The following is a 10,000-nucleotide window of genomic DNA, read 5'->3' as shown; positions in this document are numbered from 1 at the left end:
TCTATCTATCTATCTATCTATCTATCTATCTATCTAATATATATATATATATATGTGTGTGTGTGTGTGTGTATCTGTGAGTATACATATACCTACATAGTATGTATATATATATGTATGTAATGCCATTTTGGTTAATAGCTTATGAAGAATTAGGGACCCTCTGTGTCTGTCTCCTGTCCGGTCGTTGTTTATTTACCATGCACTTTTTTCATTATGTATACATACATACATACATACATACATACATACATACATATATACATACATATATATCTATATATATATATATATATATATATATGTGTGTGTGTGTGTGTGTGTACACAAACTCACACACACACACACACTCACACACACACACACACACACACAATATATATATAATATTATATATGTCTCTTGTGTGTGTGTGTGTATAGTGGTAGACGTATGCATCTTTGGTAATAAGGCATATGTTCACCACAGGGTACACTATAACTATCACAACGCGGTATATCTTAGCAAATTTAGTCAACTAATATTCATACAAATTATGAAATATTTGTTACCTTCTCATATATAATAAGAAGGAAATGTGCTTCAATTTACCCCATGGCTACTGCTACACAGTGTTTGTTTCGAGAACTGAATACTCCTTCAGGCGGTGTGAGACAGAGAATCGTCTGTAACTGGCAGTCACATGAAGCTAAATGCAAAACTGCTCGGAGCCGACGAATATGTCAAGAATCGAACATAATTTTGTATATAATAAAATTTTCATTCAATGACAAAAACACAAAACAAAACAAAACAAAACATTTCACTATTTTCAAAATGAAACTAAATTTCTACAGGCATGTGTACATATGTATATTTGTGAGTTTGAATACGTATATGTATATAAGTACGATTGTATACGTGTGTGTATGTATCCGTCACTACGTTATTTTCTATATGCATTAGAGTGTGTCTATCTATATCTGTTATAAATATAATATATATATATATAGATATATATATATATATATATATATATATATATATAATATAAAAACAACTTTCAGGGCAATAATGGTTTATTGATACTGAAGGTTGTGTATACCGCCGGCTACTCTTCAGGCCAAGGATATCTTATTTAGATTAAAGGTTACATTGTTGCAAGGAGGTACATGTGAACGCAAGGAAGCTTCATTCAGAATGTGTAGAGAACACAGCATGAAAGGAGTATATAAATGTAGCGAGAAATAAATATTAGAAAAAGGGAAATACTTATTTTCCCCTATATTTGTATACTCCTCTGTCCTTTCTATTTAGTCTTCATTGAGTCAGCGACAATGTAACATATAATCTAATGAAGATAATCTAATCCTTGCCCCGAAGAGTAGCCGACGGTATACACCTCATTTGGATATTAACAATTCCGAGGTGCCATTCTCTATGAAACATGCGTAGCCCGGATCTTTCCTACGCCATTCCGCAACTCTTGTATATATATATATAATATATATATATATATATATATATATATATATATATAATATATATATCTATATAACGGCAGTTTGTCTGTGCGTGTTTCTGTGTGTCTTTTGCTTGTCCCCTCACCCTGACCACGGCTTTCAACCGATCTGATGAAACTTGACACACACATAGCCCATGTCATAATTCAAAACTAACGCAGCGAAAATTTTGAAAAGTTCCCCCCAGTTCTGAAAAAAATCGATAAAAATCGACATGGGGTCGAGAATCAGAACACAACCGCAAACTGTCTAGGGGACGCAACTCCACCTTTTTTAACTAAAAAAAATTTACCATCATTTTTTTCCATTTTTTTGTTATTTTTTTGCTATAACTCTCTAAAATGCCTTTATAGTTATTTCCCTTACAACCTGAGCAACGCCGGGCGATACTGCTGTATATATATATATATATATATAAATATATATATAATATAAAAAGTGACACACAAGAATGAGTCCGTGATATTAGATGAATTGAGGATTATTTATATATGTTATATTTAGAATAAATAGTAAAAGTTTCTCATTATAGTACTCGGAGTTTCGAATGTCGGAGCGAAGAGCTACGATGCATTCTCGTCAGCTATTAATCGCAATAGACGCTCTGAAAAACCATTGAATAAAAGGGAAGTTACTCTAATAGGTAGAAAAACATAAAAGAAAAACGAAAAAAAATACACACAAAAATATTCTCACAATACATAGACATAAACCTCCCGCGTTCATAAGGTCTACATACGTACACTCAAGCATGCATACGTACATGTAAATACACACACAACATATATGGTGTATGTACGAACCGAACTCACACATACATATCCTCTCACACACGCACACACACACACACACACACAGACACATACACACTCACACACACACACAAACACACACACACACACACACACACACACACACACACACACATATATATGTTCTCTAACCGGTAAAATGGCTGCTGAAATTTATTAACTGCATAGTAATTTCTGGCCTCAGCGCGGCAAAGTGAAGACATTTGAAAAAAACACACCCAAATATAAATTGTAGAACTTTATACATGTTCGATTTCAGTTGAGAGTTCTGTATCTAGTTCTGGAAATTGTGTTTGTAAGCGACAGACTACGCTGATCTTGCAGATGTCTGCGTGTTTTATATGCGTAGATATTAACAAGTGAAACCAATGCTACATAGGCAATCGTTTTTTATTTCGTATATATTCATTTGTCTTGGTCATATTTTACATTTTGGTGTTTTGCTGAGATTTTTTTCTTGAGAACACATTCCTCGTGGTAGTGGCGATTTTGACGTCTACGTTTAGCATATAGGGTGTCCACGTTAGTGCTCGTTCCTCTAATTTATATGTATATATATATATATATATATATACTGGAGCACCACCGTGGTTTTGCCGATTTCCTGAGGCTGGGAATGGGGTTCACATCACCACTCCATTATGTGCTTTTCTCCCAGCTGTTGGCCCATTTGGTGTATGAGGGAGTTTGATTCCGCTGTCCTCGTCTGTACCTCTTGCAAGGCCGTGGGTTAATCTGGTATTGTGGAGAGGAAGATATATAGTTCGTTTTTGACGACATTTATGTCCACATTATATAGATTTCTTAATTTTTATGGCACGGCAGTCAAGAGCTGTGGGTCTTTGAACCTTAGGCTATTGCAGTACCAGGTCCTGAATTTAGATGGAGTGGACGGTACTGTTGGTGCAATACAATGGCGTCCAGTTATGGCATTTGTATAACATTCAATGCCGAAACTTGATACTAGCCCATCTAGTGTCTTCCATATATAGATTATTACATATCAGTCGCGCCTTCGCTCCAGGCAGTAAAGTCATAGACTTTTTAGCCATTCACTGTAGCTCATCTGCTGCACAGTTTCAATCTATTTAGTGACGTTGGACTGCTTCAAGTTCCGGTGTTAGCTTGGCACTAAAAGTCTTCCACATAATCAACAAATCTTCTTGATCTCTTGTCTTAAAGGACCTTAGTATCTATCCTGCCTGTTGTCTACACTTTGCTACCATTTTGCTAATGTGCATATTAAATGATGTGTCATTACACATACTGATCCCAAAGTTTTCACCGCCTTTAACTCAGGGATTTCAGGACCTTCGGGTCCTGTATATGTTGGCTGCAGTGCATTCATGCGTTGATAGTGCAATGCTTGAAATTTTCAAGGATTAAACTGCATAATGTTTATTTCACCCCACTTGTATAATGCATTCAGGTCCCGCTGTATCTTGCGATGTCATCTGGATTTCCTATTGTCTGCAATAATTGTGTATCATCGGCGTAGCTAGTAACAGTGGCTGTCCGGGTGTCTACGGGCATGTCTAAATGGACTATCTTAAACAGTAATGGCCTCAAGACTGTTCCCGGGGGTGGGGGGCACCACTTAGAATTTGTTTCCTAAGAAAGGGCACCAGTGGCTGCAACTGCCTGACTTCTGTCTTTAAAGAAGGTCATGCAGCCACTCTCCCAGTTTACCATTAATGCTAAGATTTCGCAGCTTGTGACATATACCATGATCTATTAAATGCCTTTGCAAAATCAAGATATATCGCACTGATATCTAAAACAGCTGTTTCAAACCCAGTCACAGTGCAGTAAGAGCAGTGTGATATACACCTCCCACATGCATATATATATATATATATATATATGTGTGTGTGTGTGTGTGTGTGTGTGTGTGTGTGTATCTATATATGTATATATAAATGTGTGAATTTTTTCCATGTGTCGGAAGTAAAAGAATTTGAATAACACCTGCCTTTAACTCCTTTATATATATATATATATATATATATATATATATCTATATATATATATATTATATCTATATATATATATATATATATATATATATATATATATATATATATATAATATTATTAGTGAATTGAAGAAATGGAGTTGAACGAAGATTGAACAGAAATCGTTTTATTGCATTCTACACGTGTTCGAAAGCCACATTTACCCAAATTCCGATTGAATAAGGCGACCATATTGTGTCTTTCTCTTCAGGAAGAAATAGGAAATCCGTTGGCAAAAACAAAAACAGAACAGAGGCGCAGCAAAACAAATCGAACGAGGCTCCTAAGAGCCCATGGCCAAACTGTTTATCAATGTATGTTGAAATCGGGTGGTGGGTGCGTTGAAGATTTTAACAGGTCAGGCAGCGGTCATTCCGGTGGGTGAGAGCACGGGGTGCGTAGATGTTCTTTGTGACCGAGACTAAAGTTCTGACTATTTAAAGAATATTAGGTGTATTATATGGGGCGAATCTACTTAGAAACATGTGTGTGTGAACTGTTCTATATGTGCGCAGCCGCAAGTTGGTAAGAAGCGCTACACACTGGTCACTGCTGAGAAATCCAACTTGCGGAATGCAATAAAACGATTTCTGTTCAATCTTCGTTCAACTCCATTTCTTCAATTCACTAATAATATTAAAATTCAATTATCCGCACCAACGCATGGTTGCAACACCATATGGTTGTACCTCCAACCGTGCTGTCTTCTGCTGTGATTTTTGCTACCAAGGTATCGGTTAAACTTTTGATTAATCTGCAACAAGATTATTCATCTTTCTATTTCACAATATATATATATATATATATATATATATATATATATATATATATATATATATATATATATTATATATATATATATATATATATACATATATATATGTATATATAAAAGGAAGTATTATGAAAATAGACAAAAGACGAAGGCAGTTTACGGAAATAAACAAAAGACGAAGGCAGGTGGAATACAAACAAACAATTGTATTAGTATGGCGCTCAAGAATATAAATAAAACAAGTCTTTAACGTTTCGAGCCTACGCTCTTCAACAGAAAGATACACAGAGAAGAAACACAGAAAGAAGGAGAGAAAAAAAATGCGTGCAGAGGCTAGCGAATCAACATGGCGATCTGATTTCGGCCAGAAGTCAAAGATCAAACGTGAGACGCAAGAGCAAAATTAGGGGAGATAATAGGGTTAAATGATCGTCGTCAACTAATTTTCATTGAAATGTAGAGAGAGAAAGAGAGAGTGTGGCAGATATATACCTACATATGAGTAAGTGTATGGATGCATATCTATCTAGCTGTCTATCTGTCTATCTCTCCCTAAATTTATTTCCTCACACACATATATATATATCCCTGGTACATAGACATGTGTGAGTCATGTAAGCATCTTTATTGTTTATTAGCTCACAACTATTTAGCTATTCCTATTTCTCATCTCAGACAACTACACAATTCCATTTACGTTGGTAGACTTATCTCATTATCACAGAGTTTATTTTTCGCAACTCCGTCAAAATTTTACCCCTCAGAGTCTTTTTGTGATTTAGGCAACAGCTCGATTAGTTCTACAGTCTCATTTCTTTCCAAACGAGCACAAGTGTCTGAAATATCTATTTTCACACGTCCCTGAGTATTATCTAAGAATTTGTGTGTATAGTACACACACACATCTATCTATCTATCTATCTATCTATCTATCTATCTATCTATCTATCTATCTATCTATCTATCTATCTATCTATCTATCTATCTATCTATCTATCTACTATCTTCTATCTATCTATCTATCTATCTAATCTAATATTTGAGGGATTATTATCCTAACTTCCAGGGAAAAAATTCAATTTAGAAATACTCATAAATTTCACACAATATAATATATATATATAAATATATATAATATATATATATATATTGGAAGGTTTGTGGAGATGATGTACAGGTATTATATATTAGAAGAAATGAGGTACTCAGAAAATCGGATGGTTTATATTTACAGATATTTATTTGCATATTACATTTTTTATATATCATATAACTTAGATCATGTATTAGCGCTTTCTCCCATTCTAGTGGGGTTTTCAAATCAAACTAAGTTCCTGTGTGAGGAGTTTTGACCATTTCATAGTGGTATTGAGTTTGTAGTGTTCGGGAGGAATATAAGACAGTACAAGAGGGTGATGGATGAGGAGAAAGTGAGAGAGAGAACATGTGTGTGTGTGTGTGCGTGTGTGTGTGTGCGTGTGTGTGTGTGTTTTTGTATTTGGGATGAGTGCTAAAGAAAAAGAGGGGTAGGGAGAGGGAAGAAGAAGAAAAGAATTTTTTTGGTCTGCTATATATAAATTAGAACAAAACACCTTTTATCAATTCAAAATGAACAATTAAATTACACCATCTAGAAAATTACATATAATAGAAATATTAAAATTAAAGTAACAATAAAATACCGATGATTAAGTAAATTGCAAAAAAAATAATAATAAAACAATAATAATAAAAAAGTTCCAATTATATACGTTTTTATTATTATTCTTTGCAATTTACTTAATCATCGGTATTTTATTGTTACTTTAATTTTAATATTTCTATTTTATGTAATTTTCTAGATGGTTTAATTTAATTGTTCATTTTGAATTGATAAAAGGTGTTTTTTTAAATTTATATATATTTACATATATATATATATATATTATATATATATAGATACATATATACATACTTATATACATACGCATGTATATATTCATATACGTACATATACATATCTACATATATTCACAAAAAGACATACACACACGCGAACACACCTAGCCACCACGCTCCCCAAACCCCTCCCGTATATATACATATACATATATTTACATGGAATACAAAGAATACAGAAAAATATGCAATTTCTTAACTCGACATCTCTTTGAGGAAGCTTATAGTAACGCAATAATCATAACCGTCATAAATTTCAGATTTAGTATGGATAAAATCATAGGTATGTCACTAGTAACCACTCACATAGAGGAGGATTTCTACAACATAATAAAGAAGGAACAGAGGTAGAATATATGAAACAGAGAGAGAAGGAGAGAAGATAATGTTAAAGCTAGCCTAGTGAATTAAAAAAGTTTTTAATAATTATAATCTATCTTATTCGAAAACAACACTAAAACATGAAGTTATGATTCTTGACTTAGATGCTAATCTCTTTTACCTTTACCATAAACCGCTTGAGTCGTTACAATATATCAATGTTCTATCTGATCACCCTAGAGTTGCCCTTGATTACATTATCACTGGTGTTTCGAATAGAATCCGAAATGAGAAATCAGCTAATGAGAATATCCAGTACTATAACTAGAATGGAGGTTTCCACGAGAATGTGTCATATACTCCCATTAACAGACAAAAAACAAAATCGAACGTCTCTTTTCTAGCACGAAATCTAAGCCCACCAGGCTTTTCTCTACCGATCCACAGCCCCTCACCCTGCAACAGAGTTTCCCCGCGGCCTGCACTCACCTGGTATTCCGGCCACCTCGGAGGTTGATTAATTTTCATCACTAAGCCTGGTTCTAAGCCTTACCAATGGCAGAAAGCAGAACTTATCATTTCTGTTCCCATTATCTCTCCGGGTTAAATCTTTAGCTAGGCTATTTTTCAAAATCCTAAGCTCTAATTTCCTACCACATCATCAATATTACCTATCTTCAAAAAATCTCATACTGTGCATCACCAATCTTGAGATCTAAAATTGCTTCTTCCAATAAATGCAATCTTAGCCGCTTGACTATGGTCTCTACGAATCACTCATCTGGACTCCAACCTAACCCGCTAGATACTAATAGTATGAGCTTCACGAATCCTACCCCCTTCAATAATAGCGACATTAGTACCATCACCTCTCAGTACATTTAACCCTGACACATGTGACGATGATGATGCCTTTTCGCAGCTCCATTCTAGTAACGATAACACCTCCAATCTTATTACGTGGATAATTGATCGTATGATTTTGTATAGGATAGGGGCGAATTCTGAGCCCACCGTTAGCGAGAAAGCCTTTAATTGTCGGGTCTCTGAGCTATGCCAGTTAGATGGATTTTGTTTACGCTATAACGTCGTATATAAATACTGGGTAATAACACCCAATTTCTGCCGACTTCTCTAGGGTCTACATTGGTGGCAGCGTTGATTTCAAGCATCACTATTGGGCTCACCTGAATTTAATCCCAAACAGAACCTCTAATCTCTTTACTTCCTTAGCTTCATATATACACCACATGAAGTGCCAGGATATTTCCCATACATTATCCTGGTTTGAAGTTTGTTGGGTTTCTCCGTACAACACTAACCACGTTTGTAAGTTATGTTGTAAGGAGTCGTTCGCTATTCTTCGCTATTGTTATTCAATAGGTTCTTTCATATAATCTTCTCATGTAACATAAATTTTATTCCACATTTACTCATTACTTAAATTCTTTATAAATGTTCCTACTTGCCGATAAAACCCTTATTATTTAGCTATGTTAGCACCATTTTCTTTCGTATTTTCTCCGTCTACCATATTCTCCTTATTTCAACAAACTTTCTTCCTCCATTACCCGTGTCCCTACTCAAATCCCTCATCGCTCAACTGTTCCTATCTCTCTGTTTGATCAGCTGTAATCCCTAACTTAATTTTTGGCTGCATAGATAGATTACGCTGACTAACAATAACGTATGCTTTCACCAGACTACCTTTCCCTTCTCCCCTATTCTCTCTGTTTCTTTTATTCCACTTTTTATTCATCGTGCTACATGTAAATATTTGTTTGTACGTATGTATATATATATATTTGCTCTTTCTCCCCTTGTATGAGGAACACCAAATGTTTCATGCAATACCTGCCTGATAAGAAATGCACACATTCCCATGTCCCTATAGATGGCCCTGATTGACTTGGAGGGATCGTTGTCAATCATTGCCTGGATATCACCGAGTAATCCAAGAGTTCTTTTCTTATCAGAACGATCAAAGTGAGTTTTCCGTGCTACCGCACCTTCGTAATCACCATTATACTCATTAAACTCATTCCGATTCCTCTGCACTGTCTTCAGATTGACACGTAAACACTCTGAAATGTTCGCATTGGAGCTTCCGGCGCGAATGCCAAGCAGTACAGCATGTCGTTTCTAAATTTCTGGTTGAGTGAAGTGCGTCATGGTGGTGTTTTTCTCACAGACGGTGCCCAACTGACCCTACTATACTGTATAGTCGAGAAAATCAAGAGCAAACAATGGACATGCGTGAAATTAAAAATACAATATGGCAAAAATTTAACCATAGCACCCTATATATATATATATATATATATATATATATATATATATTGCTTTAATCGTTACAAGGTTTTAATAACAATTGTTAATTATAGCTATTCTTTTATTAGTTTCTGATTTACTATCTCTCTCTCTCTCTCTCTTTTTGTTGCTGATTTACTCTCTCTCTCTCTCTCTCTCTCATTTACTTGCTTCAGTCATTTGACTGTGGCCATGCTGGAGCGCCGCTTTTAGTCGAGCAAATCGACCTCAGGAATTATTCTTTGTAAGCCTAGTACTTATTCTATCGGTCTCTTTTGCCGAACCGCTAAGTGACGGGGCGTAAACACACCAGCATCGGTTGTCAAG

The sequence above is a fragment of the Octopus sinensis genome, linkage group LG2 (assembly GCF_006345805.1).
Source record: "Octopus sinensis linkage group LG2, ASM634580v1, whole genome shotgun sequence".
In the NCBI taxonomy this organism is placed as follows: Eukaryota; Metazoa; Mollusca; class Cephalopoda; order Octopoda; family Octopodidae; genus Octopus; species Octopus sinensis.
Note: the sequence above shows the minus strand (reverse complement) of the source record.